General features: G+C 47.8%; 1 protein-coding gene across 3 annotated transcripts in view; it reads right to left on the bottom strand.

The window, feature by feature from the left end:
- Window positions 1-9005, bottom strand: part of ZNF808 (zinc finger protein 808) — a 41933-nt gene extending 32928 nt beyond the window's left edge. Inside the window, exons 1-2 of one of the 3 annotated variants that reach the window (XM_054461941.2) lie at window positions 8892-9005; window positions 3633-3734 (exon numbers count right to left, since the gene is read on the bottom strand). The gene's annotated coding sequence lies outside the window, so the exon portion shown is untranslated. The remainder of the gene's footprint in view (window positions 1-3632; window positions 3735-8891) is intronic. The other 2 variants (XM_063658318.1, XM_063658319.1) reach the window with 2 other exon arrangements.
- Between the last annotated feature and the right edge of the window lie 14132 nt (window positions 9006-23137).

Below are 23137 nucleotides of genomic sequence, written 5' to 3'. Positions count from 1 at the left end.
GGCAGGCAAGAATACCTGGGGTCAAAGGACAAGTCGCTGGGACCTGCCCTACGCTGGTTCAGGGGAAGCAGTGACTGCGAAGGGAAGACTTGGGGAGCAGCAGGGCCCACCACGAGGAGGGATGTAGGGGGCGACGGCGCCTTAAGACAAGGGTGGCACCTGCAGGATTCCAGGACCAGGCAGAAGACGCAGCCTCCCCAGGACTGGGGCCGCAGCGCTTTGCTCCAGGGGCAGAAGAGGGAGAGGCTGGGAGGCGCCCAGGGCGGGAATCCACCTCGCGGGTGGGGACTTTAAAAAGAATGGGGTGGGAGAGTCAGAACAAGGTTCTGAGCAGGAAAACTAAGCGATACGAAGTGTATACATTGCCCTATAGCAGAAAGACCGGGGACGGGACCAGCCTCCGGATGACTTCAAACAGAAAGCAAGCAACTCCCGGACTCTTACTGGGACATCTCAATTTGCTCTGGATGAATGAAGACAAGCGAGAATTTCCAGGTCCGTGGGCACCCCACGTCCCAGGGACAGACGCGCCGGGGACCTGGGAAGCAAAAACTTAATATAAGATAGAGCGAAACGCACGCGCCGCGGTACGACCTTCACTCCACGCGATCCGCCTCGGGGTTTGCCCGCCCAGGACAGAAGCCAGGCCTGGGCGGGGTCCGAGAACAGTTTGGTGGGGCCTGGGCAGGGTAGAGGCGGGGCGCGAGGCAGAGAGACCTTGCCCTTTAGAACCGGCAGAGGGCGGGGCGGGCGGGACCTGTGCATCTCTCCACCTCGCACCCAGCGCCTTTGTTTTTTCGGTTTTTGGAGGTGAGAGTGGCCAGGAAGGCTGAGGCATGATTCAAAAGCCCTAGAATTGTCTGGAACGGGGATGCAAACTAAAATGTGAAATGCAAAGCCCTGCCTGGGCGGAATATACGATTTCATGCTGAGGGCCCACAGAACAGAATAGAAATCCTCTCCCTTTCTATTCTCCATTCACTCAGGAGGGAGAGTCCACCCTGTGCTCAGCTTCAGAGACTTCCCTAGGGCCTCCCCTGGGATGCGGGACCCAGTGCTCAGGCCAGGGAGGAGTGAGGTCACCACCTGCTGCCTAAACACAGCAGGAATGCAGGCACAGGGGAGGGGTGGAGGGGGGGGAACCTGAGGTCCCAGCTATTCAGGAAGCAGCGGCGGGAGAATCGCTGAACCTGGGGGTCCAGGCCAGCCTGGGTGACAAAGTAACACCCCCTCCCGCAGGGCTCCCTCCCTCGTCTCTCCCTCGCTCTTTTTCTTTTCTCTCCTTGTTTTTTGTTTTTTGTGATGGAGTCTCGCTCTGTCGCCCAGGCTGGAGTGCAGTGGCACAATTTTGCCTCACTGCAAGCTCCGCCTCCCGGGTTCACGCCATTCTCCTGCCTCAGCCTTTGGAGTAACTGGGACTACAGGCGCCCACCACGATGCTCGGCTAATTTTTTGTATTTTTAGTAGAGACAGGGTTTCACCATGTTAGCCAGGATGGTCTCGATCTCCTGACCTTGTGATCCGCCTGCCTCAGCCTCCCAAACTGCTAGGATTACTGATGTGATCCACCCCACCCGGTTTTTTTTTTTAACCGTTTTTAAATAAAATTTTTCATGGTGTGACATAGAGATCCAATATTATTCTTTTCCATGTAGATATCCAGTTAGTTGTCCCAGCACATTTGCGAAAGAGATCTATTACTTTCTCTTTTTTTACTTTTTTCTTTCTTTTTATTTTTGAGACAGAGTATTTCTCTGTGGCCCATGCTGGGGTGCAGTTGTGAGATCGTGGCTCACTGCAGCCTCTGCCTCCTGGGTTGAAGCTATTCTTCTGCCTCAGCCTTTGGAGTAGCTGGTATTACAAGAGCACATGATGATGCCCAGCTAACTTTCGTATTTTTGGTAGAGACGGGGTTTCACCATGTTGGCCAGGCTGGTCTAGAACTCCTGACTTCAAGTGATCCGCCTGCCTCGGCCTCCCAAAATGCTGGGATTACACTCGTGAGTCACCGTGCCTGGCCCAGGAAATATTCTTTACTTCACTTTTTAAATGTGAGAAAATATAATTGAAAAACAGAGTCTTCCCCCAAATGAGAAATCATCTCCACAACGATAATAGAGAAAGAAAGACAAACTATTTCATTAATAAATAAGCTTTAGACCAGAATGTGATGGGAAATAGAGGCAAACAGCCAAGAGGTTGAAAAGAGAGAAAGAGACTTCAGTGTTCTATACAACCCATTTAGTACATGTTTTCAAGATAAACACTAATCAGTCCTCGGGGAAGAGGACTTGAAAAGCCGTTGGTCACACATAGTTCATCCTGGCTCTACTTGGTAATGGAGGTGACCATCTCTGTCAGCTAATTAGCTTCACCCCAAGGGAGGGGGAGAAACTCTAACACTAACCCTAATACAAAAATTAACTGGGCGGGGTGGCAGGCACCTGTAATTTCTCTCTATTTTTAGTAGAGACAGGGTTTCACCAAGCTGGCCAAGCTGGTTTTGAAATCCTGACCTCAAGCGATCCAGATGCCTTGGCCTCCCAAAGTGTTGTGATTACAGGCTTGAGCCATGACAGTCAGCCAGGAAAACTCCTAGAAGTTGCGCCTGCATTCCACTAGACTCTTGTTGCATGACCACATTCCTCTCAAGGCTCAGAATTATTTAAATGTCCATAGCTTTAAATTGGAATCATTTGATGTTTGAATTACTTAATTTCCTACTGAGACACAGGTACAATCTATCTTGTTGTTTGCCTTTTTTTTTTTTTTCTGAGATGGAGTCTCGCTTTGTCACCTAGGCTACAGTGCAGTGGAACAATCTCGGCTCACTGCAACCTCTGCCTCCCAGGTTCAAACAATTTTCCTGAGCAGCTGGGACTACAGGCATGTGCAACCATGCCCGGCTAATTTCTTCGTATTTTTAGTAGAGACAAGGTTTCAACATGTTTGTCAGATGGTCTCGAACTCCTGACCTCGGGATTGACCTGCCTTGGCCTCCCAAAGTGTTGGGATTACAGGCATGAGCCACTGCACGCAGCTGTTGTTTGCCTTTCAAGGAGCTCCCAAGTTCTTCAGAAATACATCCCTGGGCCGGGCACGGTGGCTCACGCCTGTAATCCCAGTACTATGGAAGGCCGAGGCTGAAGGATCATCTGATATCAGAAGTTCAAGACCAGCCTGGCCAATGTGGTGAAACCCCGTCTCCACAAAACTATAAAAATCAGCCAGGGATTATGGCGGGTGCCTGTAGTCCCAGCTACTCTGGAAGGTGAAGGAGTAGAATCTCATGTACCCAGGAGATGGAAATTGCAGTGAGCCGAGATCACACTATTTAACTCCAGCCTGGGCAACAAGAGCAAAACTCTGTCTCCATCAGAAAGAAAAGAAAAGAACAGAAAAGGAAGTAAAAGAAAATTAAAGAAAAGAAAAGAACAGAAAAGGAAATAAAAGAAAATTAAACAAAAGAAAAGAAAGAAAACATACTACCTCAGAAGACAGAAAATGCACTTGCAAATTTTCTAAATAAATGTCCTAAGAGATGAAAGGAAAGAAAATATTTATTTTCAAAGGAGGAATTATACCTCTCATTTATTGGCTTGTTTGTTTGAGATAGGGTGTAGCTCACTCACCCAAGCTGGAGTGTGGTGGCAAAAAGAGGGCTCACTGCAGCATTCAACTTCCTGGCTCAAGTGATCCTCCCACCTTTTTCATCAAGCATTTGGAAGAGATATCTACAAAATATAAACACCAATACATTTCCAATTAAGTCCAGATGGTAAATCATACTGAAATGTGTAAATATGACACAAAAAACAATACTTATTTTGAACTTCCCAAACATGATCTTCAAAGTTTAGGAATATAAAAGAAATAAGATTCTTTAATAAATAAAGGGCAATTACGTGTCCTTCAAATCATTTCTATGGAAGCCTATTTCCAATATGACAAAACTCTGACAGGGCACAAACATGTGTAAGCCTAAAGTAAGGAGTATTTTTCTACTGTGACCCTAAAATGTATCACAGTTCACCAAAAACATATCACTGTCACATCAATGAAAAGTATATATTCTTCATATTTACACAATATCTACTGTACACAAATAAATGCTAAAAGACCACACAATATACTATATTGGTAAATAATCCACAAGAAGCTTATGTAAGGGTAACCAAAACCAATGGAAATGCTGTATTGTCAAATAATCATAGCACAGAGAAGGTAAGAAAAGATTACAAAAATCAGCCAGGCATGGTGGCGGGCACCTGTAGTCCCAGCTACTCGGGAGGCTGAGGCACAAGAATCACTTGAACCTGGGAAGCGGAGATTGCAGTGAGTCAAGATTGTGCCACTGCACTCCAGCCTGGGTGACAGAGCGAGATTCTGTCTCAAAAAAAAAAAAAAAAGTTAATACAACCTTTTTCTGAATACCTGTCATAAAATTACCTATATCCACGCAGAACAGGAACTTATTGAAATTAACAAGTGCAGTGTGTCAGTTCCATTACATATCATATACAGAAAAGCCATATGTGAAATCTTAAATATTAATCAGTAAACTATTCTAACCCATGATAAAACCAGCAAGCAAATAATAAGTACATTTATACAGCCTGCAGAATTCTAAACAATTCTCTCTTAAGAAAAAAGCCACAACTTCTACTTAACACCAGCACACACTATAAGAACTGAAATACATGTTAAGATCACTACCTTCTGATGTATGAGTTCAAGTAAATACACAGCATTAAATACACTGACTAACAGTGTCAGAGGGTGCAATGATGATGTCACAGGTACAGTTACATAATACCAGGCAATACAGCAATTTTATATATATTCATTGCCCTTAGTTATCTAGTTAACTGTGTGTAAAATATAAAACATAGAATGTGTACTGGGAAAATTTATAAACTGCGATCACAGAAAACATTGTATAAAACAAATTGCACAATAAAAACATCAAAAATATGATGCAGGCTCCCTGGTCTGAACGTTTATATTGGCCAAAAGTGATGTTCAGAGTTCTTATTCTCCAATAGCATGTTCCTGCAGATGGTGCCTGTGAGAGAATTTGGTCATGGGGTTGACTACACGTGAATAGGTCTACTGCTTTTATTTTTATTATTATTTTTTTATTTTTTGAGACAGAGTTTCCGTCTTGTTGCCCAGGAAGGAGTGCAATGGCGCGATCTTGGCTCACCACAATCTTTGCCTCCCGGGTTCAAGCAATTAGCCTGCCTCAGCCTCCAGAGTAGCTGGTATTACAGGCATGCGCCACAACATCCAGCTAATTTTGGAGTTTTATAGAGACGAGGTTTCTCTACATTGGTCAGGCTGATCTCGAACCCCCAACATCAGGTGATTCACCTGCATCAGCCTTCCAAAGTGCTGGCATTACAAGTGTGAGCCACGGCACATGGCCAGGACTACTGCTTTTATAAATGGAGACATTAAAGAGCTGATTGCTATTTCTTTTTCTGTTTTTTGAGACCAAGTCATGCTCTGTCACTCAGGCTGCAGTGTAGTGGCATGATTCTCCTGCCTAAAGAGATTCTCCTGCTTCAGCCTCCTGAGTAGATGGGACTACAGATGCATGCCACCACCCTTGGCTAATTTTTCTTTTTTGGGAGATGCAGTCTCACTCTGTCACCCAGGCTGGAGTACAGCAGTGTGATCATGGCTCACTGCAACCTCTGCCTCCCAGCCAGGTCCAAGTAATTCTCCTGCCTCAGGCTCCAGAGTAGCTGAAATTAGAGGCATGTGTCTACATGGCCAGCTAATTTTTGTATTTTTGGTAGAGACAGGGTTTCACCATGTAGGCCAGGTTGGTCTTGAACTCCTGACCTTCAGTGATTTGCTCCCAAAGTGCTGGGATTACAGGAATGAGCCACCACACCCAACTTTGATGTTCCTTACTTTTCTATCTGTCTCTCTTTTTTTTTTTTGTCAGATGGAGTCTAGCTGTGTTGCCCAGCCTGGCATGCAGTGATACAATCTCGGCTCACTGCAACCTCTGTCTCCCGGGATCAAGTAATTCTCCTGCCTCAGCCTCCGGAGTAGCTGGGATTACAGGCATCTGCCACCATGCCTGGCTAATTTTTGTATTTTTTAGTAGAGATTGAGTTTCACTGTGTCAGCCAGGCTGGTCTTGAACTCCTGACTTCATGATCCACCCACCTTTGTCTCCCAAAGTGCTGGGATTACAGGCGTGAGCCACCACGCCCTGATGTCCCTTTTAAAAACTACTATGGGCTGAGAGTGGTGGCTCATGCCAGTAATCCCAGCACTTTGGGAGGCCCAGGCAGGGGATCACTTGAGGTAGGGAGTTAGAGACCAGCCTGGACCAACATGAAGAAACCTCATCTCTACTAAAAACACAAAATTAGCCAGGCATGGTGGTGCATGCCTGTAATCCCAGCTACTCCAGAGGGTGAGGCGGTAGAACTGCTTGAAGCCAGGGAGCAGAGGTTGTGGTGAGCTGAGATCATGCCATTGCATGCCAGCCTGGGCAAAAAGAGCAAAACTCCCTCTCAAAAAAAAAAGGGGGGCTACGTAGGCCAGACGCGGTGGGCCATCCCTGTAATCCCATCTGTAATCCCAGTAATTTGGGAGGACAAGGCAGGAGGATCCTTTGACCCCAGGATTTTGAGACCAGCCTGGGAAACGTAGTGAAACCATGTTTCTACAAATATATATATATATATAAAAAGCAGCTGGGCTTGGTGGCTCATGCCTCTGGTCCCAGCTACTCAGAAGGCTGACGTAGGAGGATCGCTTGAGTCCAAGAGGTAGAGGCTGCAGTTAGAGGATCATGCCACTGCACTCCAGCCTGTATGATACAGCCAGACCCGGTCTCAAAATATTATTTAATTAATTAAATTGAAAGTATTATGTAATAACAGACAGTGACTTTTTTCCCACTTCACTACCCCACATCCTCCCAATCCTAGGAAAAGGGAAGAGAGGGATTCACAACTGAATAAGTCACTTCCCTCTGGTTGAACAGGGATTCCAAGTGGAACATACCCTCTGATGCCAAGATTTATAGAATGTACATGTCTTATAGACACCAATTTTAAAATTCTCAATCTGTATAATTTAAACAAGTTTTTAGTTATTAGATTATATACAGGTAAGTCAACATGTCACAAGTAATCATATCCAATGAACTCACCCACTGATCTAAACCCAGTCTCTTGCCCCTTTTTTTCTTTTGAGACAAGGTCTCGCTCTGTTGACCAGGCTACAGTGTAGTGGCATGATCTCAGCTCACTGCAGCCTGGACCTCCTGAGCTCAAGTCATCCTCCCACCTCGGCCTCCAGAGCAGCTGGGAGTACAGGTGCACACCATTACGCCCGGTTATTTCCTTATTTTTTTTTTCGGCAGATATAGGGGTCTCACTATGTTGCCCAGGCTGGTCTCGAACTCCTGGACTCAAGCAATCCCCTTGCTTCAGTCTCCTAAAGTGTGGAGATTACAGGCATGAGCCACTGTGCCTAGCCCCCCTTTCTTCATTACTGTGCTTCCCTCCCTAATTCTGTACATATCTCTCATTCTCCCCTTCTCTCTCTAGCTCTTGTTTTCTTTTCTTTCTCCCTGGGATTCTGCTCTTCATTTTGTACCGCTCTTCTCTTCTGCTGTTTATCCCCTTCTTCCTTCTATTCCTTCTCTTCCATCTCTTCTGCTCCATCCTCGCAACTTATTTAACCTCTTATTGCTCCTTCTCCCCAATCTTTTAATCGTCCTCAATCTCCATCTATTTCTGCCTCTTCACCCATGTCTGCGCCTCCTCTGTTCTCCCTGTTAAATTCTCTCTTCCCTGATATACTCCCCTGTCCCCACTCTGTGACACCCCAGATCCCCAGGTGTCCTCCCTGCTGTGGTTCTCCCTCTGTTCTCTTTGCCACCAGCACCACTCTGCTCTGTCTGCCCTGGCTCCAAATCCCTCCCTCTCTCCCTCACTCTGATGAGCGTCCCTCTTTGCTGCCACCCCCCTACCTTGCCGTCCTTCATCTCTGTGTACATCTAGGTTTTCTCTACATTTCTCCAGTTGCTTTTCTCCTCCTGCTTTCCTAGGTTTTTTTGTTGCTTTTTTTCCCCACTTTTGCCATATCTTGGCATATTCCTCACCAGTCCTCTATTTTGCCATCTGTTATGGGCCTTTCTTATTCTTTTTTTCTCTGTCTCAGGTTTTCTACTGCTCTCTGTCTCCTGATCCCTTCTGCCCACACAATCGCAGGAGGGGTTTGGAGTAAGACGCCTGCATCCCGGAGGAGCGCGTTTTCCAGGGGCTGGAGCTCGGCAGGCAAAAAGACCCCGTGTCACAGGACAGGGCCCTGGGTCCTCCCCAGTGCGAGTTCAATGGAAGCGGTGACTGCGGAGGGGAGACCTGGGGAGCAGCAGGCTATGGCACGAGTAGGGACGTGGGGGCGTGGGGACGGCGCCTTAGGAGAAGGATGGGGTCTGCAGGATCCCAGGACCAGGCAGAAGACGCGGCCTCCCCGGGACTGGGGCTGCGGCGCGGCGCTCCAGGGGCCGACGAGGGGTGGCTGGGAGGCGCGCCCCGGGCAAGAATCCACCTCGTGGGTGAGGATTTTAAAAAGCGCGGGGCGGGAGGAGTCAGAAGAAGGTTTTGAGCAGAAAAACTACGCAATAGAAAGTATATACATTGCCCTATAGCAAACAGACCGGGGACGGGACCAGCCTCCAGACGACTTTAAACCCGAAAGGAAGCGACACCCGGCCTCTCACTGGGATGTCTCAATTTGCTCTGGCGAAGGAAGATGGGCGAGAATTTCCAGGTCTGTGGGGACCCCACGTCCCAGGGACAGAAGCGGCGGGACCTGGGAAGCGGAGACTTAATGCAACACAGAGCAAAACTCACCATGGCGATGTGACCTTCACTCCACCCGATCCGCTTCCGGGTTTGCGTTAATCTCCGCGGGCAGGACGGAAGCCAGGCCTGGGCGAGAGGTGGGAGGAGGTGGGCGGGGCCTGGGCGAGGTAGCAGCGGGGCGCGAGGCGGTGAGACCTCGCACTTTAGAACCGGCAGAGGGCGGGGCCGGGGCGGGACCTGCGCGTCTTTCAGCCTCGCTCCTAGCCTCTCTGTTTTCAGGTTGTGGAGGCAAGAGCGCCAGAAAATCTGAGGCACGATTCCAAAGCCCTGGAATTGTCTGGAACCGGGATGCAAACTAGAATGTGAAATGCAAAGCCCTGCCTGGGCGGCACGTACGATGTCATGCTGATGGCCCACAGAACACAATAGATGTCCTCTCCCTTTCTATCTCCATTCACTCGGGAGGGAGAGTCCACCCTGAGCTCAGCTTCAGAGACTTCCTTAAAGCCACCGCCAGGGAGGCGGGTCGGAGTGCTTAGGCCAGGGAGGAGTGAGGTCACCACCTGCTGCTTAAAAACAGCAGAGGCGCGGGGGCGGGAGCCTCAGGTCCCAGCTACTCAGGAAACAACGGAGAGAATCGCTGAGCCTGGGGTTCCAAGCCAGCCTGGGAGACAAAGTAACACCCACTGCGGCAGGTCTTCCTTCCTAGTCTCTCTCTCTCTCCCTTTCCCTTTTTTTTTTTTTTTTTTTTTGGAGACAGAGTCTCATTCTGTCGCCCAGGCTGGAGTGCAGTGGCGTGATCCCAGCTCACTACAACTTCCGCCTCCTGGGTTCAAGCGATTCTTCTGCCTCAGCCTCCCGAGTAGCTGGGACTACAGGCTTGCGCCACCACGCCCAGTTAATTTTGTATATTTAGTAGAGACAGGGTTTCACCATGTTAGCCAGGCTGAACTCCCGACCTCAGGTGATCTGCCCACGTCAGCCTCCCAAAGTGCTGGGATTACAGGCGTGAGCCACCGCGCCCTGGCCTTTTCCCTTTAAAAAAAAATAATAATACTTTTTAAATAAAATTTTTGATGGTGTGACATAGGGATCCAACATTACTCTTTTCCATGTGGATATCCAGTTAGTTGTCCCAGCACATTTGTGGAAGAGATCTATTACTTTATTATTATTATTATTATTATTATTGAGACAGAGTATTTCTCTGTTGCCCAGGCTGGAGTGCAGTGGCGAGATCTCAACTCAATGCAGCCTCTGCCTCCTGGGTTCAAGCGATTCTCCTGCCTCAGCCTCGGGAGCAGCTGGCATTACAGGCGTGCGCCACCATGCCCGGTTAATTTTTGTATTTTTGGTAGCGACGGGGTATCACCACGGTGACCTGGCCGGTATCGAACTCCTCACTTTAAGTTATTTGCCTGCGTCAGCCTCCCAAAGTGCTGGGATTACATGCGTCAGCCAACATGCCTGCCCCAAGAAATATTCTTTACTTTGCTTTTTAAATGTTGACAAAATATAACTGAAAACTAAAAAATATTCTCCCAAATGAGAAATCATCTCCACGACGATAACAGAGAAAGAAATAAAAACCATTTTGTTAATAAATAAGCCTTAGGGCCAGACACGGGGGCTCACGCTTGTAATCCCAGCACTTTGGGAGGCCGAAGCGGGCGGATCACGAGGTCAGGAGATGGACACCAAGGTGAAACCCCATCTCTACTAAAAATACAAAAAATGAGCCGGGAGACTAGGCACGGTGGCTCACGCCTGCAATCCCAGCACTTTGGGAGGCCGAGGCAGGCGGATCATGAGGTCAGGAGATCGAGATCATCCTGGCTAACATGGTGAAACACCGTCTCTACTAAAAATACAAAAAAAATAGCCATGTGTGGTGGTGTGCACCTGTGTCCCAGCTGCTGGGGAGGCTGAGGCAGGAGAATGGCGTGAACCCAGGAGGTGGAGCTGGCAGTGAGCTGAGATAGCACCACTGCACTCCAGCCTGGGTGACAGAGCAAGACTCCATCTCAAAAAAAAAAAAAATCAGCCGGGCGTGGTGCCCCAGCTACTCGGAGAGACTAAGGCAGAAGAAGGGTGTGAACTCTGAAGGCGGAGATTGCAATGAGCTGAGATCGCACCACTGCACTCTAGCCTAGGTGACAGAACGAGATTCCGTCTCTAAATAAATAAATCAATAAGCCTTAGACCAGAATGTGATGGGAAATAGAGGCAAACAGCTAAGAGGTTGAAAAGAGAGAAAGACACTTCAGTGTTCTATACAACCCATTAAGTACATGTTTTCAAGATAAACACTAATCAGTCCTCAGGGAAGAGGACTTGACAACACCCTTGGTCACACATAGTTCATCCTGGCTCTACTTGGTAATGGAGGTGACCATCTGTGTCAGCTAACTAGCGTCATCCTGAGGGAGGGGAAGAAACCCTAACCCATGTCTTTTTGACAAGTGTGAGTTTTACAACATGGCAACAGGTGCCCTCTCTTCTGTCTTATTGCTCCTGCAATAAGACAGAAACTGACATCAGCAGTAAATATTAAAATTTAAAATACATGATTAAGTAGAGAGTTAATGTGAACACAAAGCTTGAAGAAAGCCACCTGGAAACATCAACTCCAAATGAATGGGATCAGCATTCCAAAGTAGAGACGTTAACATTTCACACACAGGGAAAGACACAGAAGCTTTAGCAGAATCACCACATTTTTCATTCAAGACCACTGCATAGGCTGCAGCAACTTGATTGGTGATGGATTGATACACTTCAAGGAAGGTTACATTATCACTGTGTAAGAAGTCACAATGCTCTGAGGAGGTCTTCTCGCTGGGGCTGCTTAGTCTTCCTATTTTTTTATTTTTATTGCTATTTATTTATTTATTTTGAGATGGAGTATCACTCTGTCACCAGGCTGGAGTGCAGTGGCGCAATCTCGGCTCACTGCAACCTCCGACTCCCTATTCTAGTGGCTCAGCCTCCAGAACAGATGGTACTAGAAGCATGCACCAACATGCCCAGCTAATTTTTGTATTTTATTAGGGACGAGGTTTCACCATGTTGGCCAGTATGATCTCTATCTCTCGACCTCGTGATCTGCCAGAATCAGTCTTCCAAAGTGCTGGGATGACAGGCGTGAGCCACTGTGCATGGCCAGTTTTCCAAATTACTTACAGGAAAACTCTTAGAAGTTGCGCCTGTATTCCACTGGACTCTAGTTGCATGACCACATTCCTCTCAAGGCTCAGAATTGTTTAAATGTCCATTGCTTTAAATTGGAATCACTTGATGTTTGAATAATTTAATTTCCTACTGAGATACAAGTACTATCTCTGTTGTTGTTTGCCTTTCAAAGAGAGCTCCCAAGTCCTTCGGAAATACATCCCTGGGTCATTAAGCTAAAAAATAGTTTAGTTCTTTTCTAAAGAATTCCACTTCTGGTCGAGTGCAGTGGCTCACACCTGTAATCTTAGCACTTTGGGAGGCAGAGGCGGGCGGATCGCCTGAGGTCAGGAGTTTGAGGCCAGTCTGACCAACACAGAAAAACCTTCTCTACTAAAAATATGAAATTAACCGGGCATGGCGGCACATGCCTGCAATCCCAGCTACTCGGGAGACTGAGGCAGGAGAATTGCTTGAACCCGGGAGATGGAGGCTGCAGTGAATGGAGATCATGCCATTCCACTCCAGCGTGGGCTACAAGCACAAAACTCTGTCTCAAAAAACATACCACTTCAGAAGACAGAGAAAATTCATTTACACATTTTCTAAATAAATATCCTAAGAAAAGAGACTACAGGAAAGAAAATCTCTTCCTTTATTTTTGAAGGAGGAATTATGCCTCTCACTTATTTGCTTGTTTGTTTGAGACAGGGTCTAGCTCTGTCATCCAGGTTAGAGTGTGCTAGTGAGATCAGGGATCAGTGCAGCGTCCAACTCCCTGGCTCAAGTGATGTTTTCTTTTTTTTCTTTTCTTTTTTTTTGAGATGGGGTTTCACTTTTGTTGCCCAGGCTGGAGTGCAATGGCTCGACCTTGGCTCACCAAAACCTCTGCCTCCCGGGTTCAAGCGATTCTCCTGCCTCAGCCTCCCGAGTAGCTGGGACTGCAAGCATAGGCCACTATGCTTGGCTAATTTTTTTGTGTTTTTAGTAGAGATGGAGTTTCTCCTTGTTGGTAAGGTTGGTCTTGAACTCCCGACCTCAGGTGATCTGCCCATCTCAGCCTCCCAACGTGCTGGGATTACAGGCATGAGTCACCGCGCACGGCCTCAAGTGATGTTTTCATCTCAGTGCCCCTAGCATCTGAGAACACAGGTGTGCACCACCACATCTGGCTGATTTTTTTTTTATATATATTTTGTAGAGACAAGGTCTCACTATTATGCCCTGGCTGATCACACACTCCTGGGTTCAAGCAATCCTCCCGCCTCGGCCTCTCAAAGTGCTGGGATGACAGGTGTGACCCACTGCTCCGAGTTCTGGCTTTATTTCCAGGAAATATGAAAATTTCCTCCACCTCCTGTGTATAATAGGCAGTTTTCCGTGTCACCTTTCTATTTCCATTATCCACTCAAACAACCCAGGACCTTGCTTAGTTTACTAAGCCATTCTAATTGTCAGTCCCCTTTGTAAGCAGCGCCCCACTCCACCCCTTTACCGAGGTACCTGCCCCGTCCCCCAGCCTGCCCCAGCCTGAGGGGAGTTCACCCCGCCTGCAGGATGCACGACTCTGCCTGCTCAAAAAAGGCGCTTTGCATTAAAACCATTTTCAACTTCAGAGAAAAAACGACTCAGCGTTCAGTACAGTTGGCCCACTACAATGTGTTGTTTTAACTTCGATTGTTTGAAATGCTAACTTAAAAAGGGCAGGAAGCATCCCTGTGATATTAGGGGTAATATCACGGCACACCAGAAACAATCCACCAATCAGCACCCGGGGGATCCAGTCCTGCAGGTCAAGAGGATGACAGCACGTCACATCATGGACCCAGCTGAGGAGAGAGCCCGATCCATCGCAGCCAGGCCCTGCCCTTAAGAACAACACCCCATTTCAGGTCCCGCCCCCAAACGAGGATAAGCCTCTGGCCCCGCCCCGTCCCACTGTCCAGCGCTGCCTCCAAGCAGCCTCCTCCCTCTTGCCCCACCCCAGGCCCCGCCCCCAAAGTGATTTCAAATGCATTACCAAGTCAGATACAAACTATCTCCCTTTATTGGTCTCCTTTTTCAGAATTTACCAGATATCTGTGCACATTAACATGTATTTCATATGTTGTTTCTCTAATCTGGTCCACAAAGAGCTGACATCCAGATGTGGCCCCTGAACCATCCAGCCTGCCCAGCAGCAATGACACCAAGGGGCCCACACCCCGTGTCCATCCATGTCTGGGTGTAAGCCCCTCCCAGGACCATGCCCAGTGGAGCTTCTTAAGAAGTTCTTGTCACTGGGTCACAGGAGATGGAATCTCAGAGCAGATGAGAGGAGCTGAGAAAAGGCATGGGTGAGTGCGAGTGAGCCTGTCAGGCAGGACGCTTCAGACTCAGACAAAGACTGGCTACTACAATACCTGGCATTTCAGAAAGGAGAGAGATTAATCCACCGAGGAATCTCACTTCACCTGAGGAAGAGCCAGCCCTGGCTCCTTTTCTTTCCTCTTCTTGTGATACCCTACTTTGTTTGTTTGTTTGTTCTTTGTTTGTTTTTGAGATGGAGTCTCTCTCTGTCACCCAGGCTGGAGTGCAGTGGTGCGATCTCCGCTCACTGCAAGCTCTGTCTCCTGGGTTCACGCCATTCTCCTGCCTCAGCCTCTCAAGTAGCTGGGACTACAAACGCCCGCCACCACGCCTGGCTAATTTTTTACATATTTTTTAGTAGAGATGTGGTTTCACTGTGTTAGCCAGGATGGTGTCGATCTCCTGACCTCGTGTTCCGCCCACCTCGGACTCCCAAAGTGCTGGGATTATAGGCGTGAGCCACCGTGCCGGGCTACCCTACCTTGTTTTAACCTAAGTGACTCTCCTAGAGAGAGAGCCAGACAGACTCCATTTTAGCTTCTTCACTTGCAGCGCCCTTTATCCCCCTTAAGGGAATAAATAGCACAAGCTGACTCCAAGCACATCCAGGAATGCACCTGCTGATAAGATATTCAGGCAGGCTGTACCAGCAGCCCCTGGGAATGTGCTTGGTGGAAGGTACCTAAAAGCCGCTGCATTTATCTCTTAGTGATAGTTCAAGCCCCTGCGCCTGGAACTGTTTATTTTTCTGTAACTATCTCTGTAACCATTAATTTTTTACTTTTTGCCTATTCTGCTTCTGTAAAATTGCTTCAGCTAGGCTATCCCCTCCCCTTCTTAGACCAAGGTATAAAAGAAAATCTAGCCCCTTCTTCAGGGCTGAGAGAATTTTGAGCGTGAATCTGTCTCTTGGTCGCCAGCTAATAAAGGACCCCTGAATTCATCTCTAAGTATGGTGTTTCTCTAACTCGCTCTCTTACAACATTCTGAGCTGCTTCCTCATGTAACACGAGTCTTTAGAAATCAACCCTGTATGTGAAAAATGAAGGGGGCCTGCCCCTCCACACCTGCGGATATTTGTCATCAGGTGGAGATGAGGGACTGAGAAAAGAAATAAGACAGAGAGACAAACTATAGAGAAAAAACAGTGGGCCCAGGGGACCAGCACACTTAGCATGCGAGGACCTGCACTGGCGCTGGTCTCTGAGTTCCCTCAGTATTTATTGATCACTATTTTTACTATCTTCACAAGGGGAGTGCGGCAGGGCAACAGGGTGATGGTGAGGAGAATGTCAGCAGTGAAACATATAAGCAAAGGCATCTGTATCATTAATAAGTTTAAGAAAATATACTGTGCCTGGATTGTGGTGAAAAGAAAGAGAGATCAGATTGTTACTGTGTCTATGTAGAAAAGGAAGACATAAGAAACTCCATTTTGATCTGTACTAAGGAAAATTGTTTCTGTTTTGAGATGCTGTTAACCTTTAACTATAGCCCCAACCCTGTGCTACAGAAACATGTGCTGTAATGAATCAAAGTTTAATGGATTTAGGGCTGTGCAGGATGTGCCTTGTTTTGTTTTTTGTTTTGTTTTTTCTGAGGGGGAGTATCATTTTGTTACAGAGGCTGTAGTGCAGTGGCATGATCTCGGCTCACTGCAGTCTCTGCCACCCAGGTTCAAGCGATTCTCCTGCCTCAGACTCACGAGTAGCTGGAATTACAGGCACCCACCACCACGCCCAGCTAATTTTTGTATTTTTAGTAGAAACGGGGTTTCACCATGTTGGTCAGACTGGTCTCAAACTCCTGACATTGTGATCTGCCTGCCTTGGCCTCCCAAAGAGCTGGGATTACAGGCGTGAATCACCATGCTCGGCCAGGATGTGCCTTGTTAACAATATGTTTGCAGGCAGTATGCTTGGTAAAAGTCATCACCATTCTCCAATCTTAATTAACCAGGGACACAATGCACTGCAGAAAGCTGCAGGGACCTCTACTCAAGAAAGCCTGGGTATTGTGCAAGGTTTGTCCCCACTGAGACAACCTGATATATGGCCTCATGGGAAAGGAAAGGCCTTACCATCCCCCAGCCAGACACCAGTAAATGGTCTGTGCTGAGAAGGAGTAGTAAAAGAGGCAGGCCTCTTTGCAGTTGAGATAAGAGGAAGGCATCTATCTCCTGCTCGTCCCTGGGAATGGAATGTCTCCCTGTAAAGCTGACCATTCCCATTGGTTCTATTCTGAGATAGGAGAAAACCGCCCAGTGGGTGGAGGCGAGATATGCTGGAGGCAATACTGCTCTGTTACTCTTTCCTACATTGTGTTGTTTGGGTAAAGAGAAACATAAATCTAGCCTATGTGCACATTCAGGCACAGTACTTTTCCTTGAACTTATTCATGATACAGATTCCTTTGTTCACATGTTTTCCTGCTGACCTCTCCCCACCTGTTGCCCTGCTACACTCCCCTCACTAAAATAGTAAAAATAATGATCAATAAACACTGAGGGAACTCAGAGACTGGTGCCAATGTGGGTCCTCCGTATGCTGAGCCGGTCCCCTGGGCCCACTGTTCTTTCTCTATACTTTGTCTCTGTGTCTTATTTCTTTTCTCAGTCTCTCGTCCCACCTGATGAGAAATACGCACAGGTGTGGAGGGGCTGGCACCCTTCATGGATGTGCACGTAGGCCAGATTTATGTTTCCCTTTACACAAACATTTCAGTGTAGCAAAGAGTCACAGAGCAGTATTGATGCCAGAATATCTCACCTCCAGCCATAGGGTGGTTTTCTCCTATCTCAGAATAGAACCAATGGTCAGCTTTACACCAAGACATTCCATTCCCAGGATGAGCAGGAGACAGAAGCCTTCCTCTTATCTCAACTGCAAAGAGGCCTCCCTCTTTCACTACTCCTCCTCAGCACGGACCCTTCAAGGGTGTCAGGCTGGGGGATATAAGGTCTTTCCTTTTCCACAAGGCCATATCTCAGGCTGTCTCAGTGGGTAGAAACCTTGGACAATACCCAGGCTTTCTAGGGCAGAGGTCCCTGTAGCTTTCTGCAGTGCCTTGTGTCCTTGGTTAACCGAGAATGGAGAATGGCCATGACTTTTACCAAGCATACTGCCTGCAAACATAGTGTTAACAAGGCACATCCTGCACAGCCCTAAATCCATTAAACCTTGATTCAATACAGCACATGTTTCTGTGAGCACAGGGTTGGGTTGGAGCTAAAGTTACAGATTAACAGCATCTCAAAGCAGAACAATTTTTCTTAATACAGATCAAAATGGAGTTTGTCTCCCTTTTCTACAAAGACACAGTAACATTCTGATCTTTCTTTTCCCCATTAAAAAAAAAAAAAAAAAGATGAGATTTCATGTTAGAAATGACTCACTCCCTTCCTGGGGCAAAAACAGACAGGGGAGACCTCACCCTGTAGAAAGACCGTCCTCTGCTGCCCACTGCACCAGCAATCATGCAGAGATAAGAAACTACCACAGGAAGACCTATAAGTGTATATTTGACCCTAGTCTTCAGTTCTCACTGCTCTCGTAGAAAAGCCCCCACACACTAGGCAGCAGTGGGGAGCTGGGCTGGACTGATCTCCCCTTCAGGGCACAGACCCATCCCTCATCAAACCCCATCCAGAGGACAGCCCCTCACCTCTCTGTGGATCACACGCTGAGCTCAGCCCTCAGAAATGGAGGACACAGAGCTTCGATGCTCAATGCTGCGTACAGATGACAAGCACCTGCACCACTGCAGGTATTACTGTGGGTGGGTTCCATCCCATCAAAATAAGAATCCCCACTAAAGCAGCACAAAGGCTCTATTTGCAAAATGCTCTGCACTCTAATGTGAAGCCAGGGTTGAGCTCCACTCAGAGGGGGCGAGCCCAGCACAGCCCCATGTTTTGGCTCTGCCCTCCCCTTGGGGCCTTATTCTCACTAGGATCCAGACAGTGGATGACAAAGGCACAAAAGCAATCACACAGAACAGGCAAGATAGACCAGAGGTGGTGTGAGGGTTGGGCTGTGTGAAAGGAAAATAAATTTGGGGCCCCCAAATCACTTAAGCAAAAGGGAAAAGTCAAGCTAGGAACTGCTTAGGAAACCAGACTCGCCTTCTATTCAAAGTCACCGCTCTGCTCCCTGACATACATGTGTATCTGAGTGTCTCCTTTGGCAATGCTAATCAGAAACTCAAAAGAAGGATCCAGCACAGTGGCTCAGGACTGTAATCCCAGCACTTTGGGAGGCCAAGACAGGCAGATCACTTGGGATGAAGGGATCGAGACCAGCCCGGCCAACATGGTGAAACAACATCTCTACTAAAAATGCAAAGATTATCTGACTGTAGTGGTGTGCACCTGTAGTCCCAGCTACTTGGGAAGCTGAGGCAGGAGAATCACTTGAATGCAGGAGGCAGAGGTTGGAGTGAGCCAAGATCCTTCCACTGCACGCCAGCGTGAGCCACAGAGCAAGACTTCATCTCAAAAGAAAAAAAAAAACCCTCAAAGATCACAACCATTTGTGCCTCACTTATCTGTGACCTGGAAGCCCCCTCCCTGCTTCAAGTCTCCCTGGCTTTGTTTAAAGTTGTCCCGCCTTCCCAGACCAAACCAATGTTCATCTTAACATGTATTGATTGATGTCTCATGTCTCCCTAAAAATGTATAAAATTAAGCTGTGCCCCATCCACCTTGCGCACATGTCAGCAGGACTTCCTGAGGCTGTGCCATGGGTGTGTCCTCAACCTTGGCAAAATAAACTTTCTAAATTAACAGAGATCTGTCTGAGAAGTCCTGGGTTCACAGCTGCAATGTCAAATGGGGGGCTGGCTGAGGGGACAGAGAGTCCTAGGTGGAGGGATGGCTCAAGCAAAGGCCCTGAGACAGGAACAATCTCAGCCCCAGGAAGAGGAAAGTGGCCCGTGTGGGTGGAGCAGTGGAAGGAAGGAGGACACAGGTAGGAGATGAGGTCAGATAGGTCCTGGGGGCACAGATCCATAGGGACATGGTCTTCGAACATTTTCCTCCCACAACCAAAAAGAATATTGAAAGCCAACTCTGATCCCAGCTACTCGAGAGGCTGAGGCAGGAGAATCACTTGAACCCAGGAGGTGGAGGTTGCAGTGAGCCGAGATTGCACCACTGCACTCCAGCCTGGGTGACAGAGTGAGACTCAGTCTCAAAAACAAACAAACAAACAAACAAACAAACTGAGCACTTTACTCTCAAGAAGAAAAGCCACACACTGTATTTTGTCAGTGATTTCAGCGGTCAGTGTCACTCTGACTGAGCTTTTCCAGTCTTATTCCTCACCTCTATGTTACAGGTGGACTCCCTGAGGCTCACAACGGGAGACATTTCACCAAGTTATTCTGAGAAGCTCTGAGGTGAGCAGAAAGGAGGTGTGGCTGATTCCCATGAGATGTCCTGGAAGGGCCAATAGGCTGCCTTGGTTTTCCTCCTCTAGAAAATTCCAAGATGAGCTGGGAGTGGTGGCTCAGCCCGGTAATCCCAGCACTTTGGGAAGTTAAGGCAGGCAGGTCATTTGAGCCCAGAAGTTTGAGACCATCCTGGGCAACATGGTGAAACCCCATCTCTACCAAAAATACAAAATTTAGCCGGGTGTCGTGGCACACCTCTGTGGTCCAAGCTACTTGGGAGGCTGATGCAAGAAGATCACTTGCACATGGGAGGCAGAGGTTGCAGTGATCCCAGATTGTGCCACTGCATTCCACCCTGGGTGACAGGGTGACACTCTATCTCACAAAGAAACAAGAAAAAATCAAAGTTCCAGGACTGTCTTTTATATACCTGAGCAAAAGCAACTTCTTTCACAATCTAAGGTTCTGATGACATCAGTGCCAGACATGTAATTACTCACTCCCAGAAAATCAAAGAAATATGTTCAAAATATACACAGTTGTGAACACATAGCTACAAGTGTTTAAAACACTGAAAAAGAGGCAGCTGTAGAAATGAGATCAGAGCAGGCCAGGTGCAGTGGCTCACGCCTGTAATCCCAGCACTTTGGGAGGCCGAGGTGGATGAATCACAAGGTCAGGTGTTCGACCAGCCTGACCAATATGGTGAAACCAGATCTCTACTAAAAATACAAAAAAATTAGCCAGGCATGGCATCATATGCCTGCAATCTCAGATACTTGGGAGGCAGAGGCAAAAGAATTGCTTAAAGCCGGAAGGCAGAGGGCCAGGGAGCTGAGATCCCACCACTGCAATCCAACCTGGGCAATGGAGCGAGACTCCATCTCTAAAAAGTGCAGACTCCAGCTGGGCTGACTGTCTCCCATCTGGAATGCCAGCAATTTGGGAGGCCAAGAGGGGAGGATCACTGGAGGCCAGTATATCAAGGCTATAGCGAGCTATGATTGCACCACTGCACTCCAGCCATGACAACAAAATAAAAATACAATATAAAAAATAAGGCCGGACATGGTGGCACACGCCTTTAATCCCAGCACTTAGGCAGTCTGAGACAGGCAGATCACAAGGTCAGGAGTTTGAGAACAGCCTAACCAACATGATAGAACCCCATCTCAACTAAAAATACAAATATTAGCTGGATGTGGTGGTGCATGCCTGTAGTCCCAGCAACTCGGGAGGCTGAGGCAGAAGAATTGCTTGAAACGGGGAGGCAGAGGTTGCAGTGAGCTGAGATCGTGCCACTGCACTCCAGCTTTGGGGACTGAGCAAGACTCCATCTTTAAATAAATAAATAAATACATACATACATACAGTGACCCACACCTATCATTCAGGCTGGCTCTTTGGGAGGCTAAAGTAGGGATTAGTTGAGCCCAGGAGTTTGATGCTGCTGTAAACTCTGAATTGTGCCATTGTACTCCAGAACTAAGCCACACAGTGACACCTTCTCTGTCTCTCTTTTTTCCTTTGAGACAGAATGTCACTCTATCTCCCTGGCTGGGGTGCAGTGGCACAATTTTGGCATACGGTAACCTCCACCTCCCGGGTTCAAGTGATTCTCCTGCCTCAGCCTCTTGAGTAGCTGAGATTACAGGCATGCGCCACCACACCCAGCTAATTTTTGTATTTTTAGTAGAGATGGTGTTTCACCATGTTAGCCAGGCTGGTCTCAAACTCCTGACCTCAAGTCATCTACCTGCCTTGGATTCCCAAAGTGCTGGTATTACAGACATAAGCCACCACACCTGGACCAACATCCTGTCTCTTAAGAAAAAAAAAAAGTTTGGACACAGAGACATCTTGATCTACTAGTGTGGCTTCAAATGCATTACCAAATCAGATACAAAATACCTCTCCTTATTAGTCTCCTTTTCCAGAATTTACCAGATATCTGTGCACATTATCATATGTATTTCATATGTAGTTTATCTGATCTGGTTCACAAAGAGCTGACATCCAGATGTGGCCCCTGAACAATCCAGGCTACCCAGCAGCACTGACATCAACGGGCCCACACCCCATGTTTATCCATGTCTGGGTGAGCCCTTCCTAGGACCATGCCCAGTGGAGCCTCTTCCCAAGTTCATGTCATTGGGTCACAGGAGATGGAATCTCAGAGCAGCTGAGAGGAACTGAGGGCAGGCATGGGTGAGTGCAAGCGACCGTGTCAGGCAAAAATGCTTGACTCAGAAAAGACCGGCTACTACAATACCTGGCATTTCAGAAAAGAAAGAGACAGATTAATCCACAGTGGAATATCATTTCACCTGAGGAAGAGCCATGCCTGGCTCCTTTCCTTTCCTCTTCTGAGCTGCTTCCTCACATAACATGAGTCTTTAGAAATCAATCCTGTATGTGGAAAAAAATGAAACTTCCTGTTAGAAATGACTCACTCCCATCCTGGGGCAAAAACACATGAACAGGGGAGACGTCACCCTGTAGAAAGAAGTCCTCCAATGCCCACTGCACCAGAGATCATGCAGAGATAAGGAAGTCCCACAGGAAGACCTACAAGTGTATGTTTGACCCCAGTCTTCAGATCTCACTCCCCTCCTGGAGAAGCCCCCACACACAAGGCAGCAGTGGGGAGCTGGGCTGGACTGATCTCCCCTTCGGGACACACACTCATCCCTCATCAATGCCGATCTGGAGGACAGCCCCTCACCTCTCTGTGGATCACAGGCTGAGCTCAGCCCTCAGAAATGGAGGACACAGAGCTTCCATGCTCAATGCTGCGCACAGACGACAAGCACCTGCACCACTGCAGGTATTACTGTGGGTGGGTTCCATCCCATCAAAATAAGAATCCCCGCTAAAGCAGCACAAAGGCTCTATTTGCAAAATGCTCTGCACTCTAATGTGAAGCCAGGGCTGAGGTCCACTCAGACGGGGCGAGACCAGCACAGCCCCACGTTTTGGCTCTGCTGAGAGGTGGAGCTTGCAGTGAGTGAAGTTCGCACCACTGCACTACAGCCCGGGCAACATAGCGAGACTCTGTCTCAAAAAAAAAAAAAAAAATGGCCAAGTGATATTCAGTATCTAGATCAGCCAGAGCATGAGTGAGCTCTTCAAGGATGACAACGACCACAGTAAAAGATCGGCCAGGCACAGTGGCACATGGCTGTAATCCCAGCTACGCAGGAGGCTGAGGCAGGAGAATCACTTGATCCCTGGAGGCAGAGGTTGCAGTAATCCCTGATCGCGCCACTGCTCTCCAACCTGGGAAACTAAAATTCCATCGCAAAAAAAATAAAAATTAGCCGGGCATGATGCCAGGCACCTGTGCTCCCAGCTATTTGGGAGGCTGAGGTGGGAGGATGGCT

Source organism: Pongo pygmaeus, chromosome 20, assembly GCF_028885625.2.
Source record: "Pongo pygmaeus isolate AG05252 chromosome 20, NHGRI_mPonPyg2-v2.0_pri, whole genome shotgun sequence".
In the NCBI taxonomy this organism is placed as follows: domain Eukaryota; kingdom Metazoa; phylum Chordata; class Mammalia; order Primates; family Hominidae; genus Pongo; species Pongo pygmaeus.
Note: the sequence above shows the minus strand (reverse complement) of the source record. Positions and strands in the feature narration are given on the sequence as shown.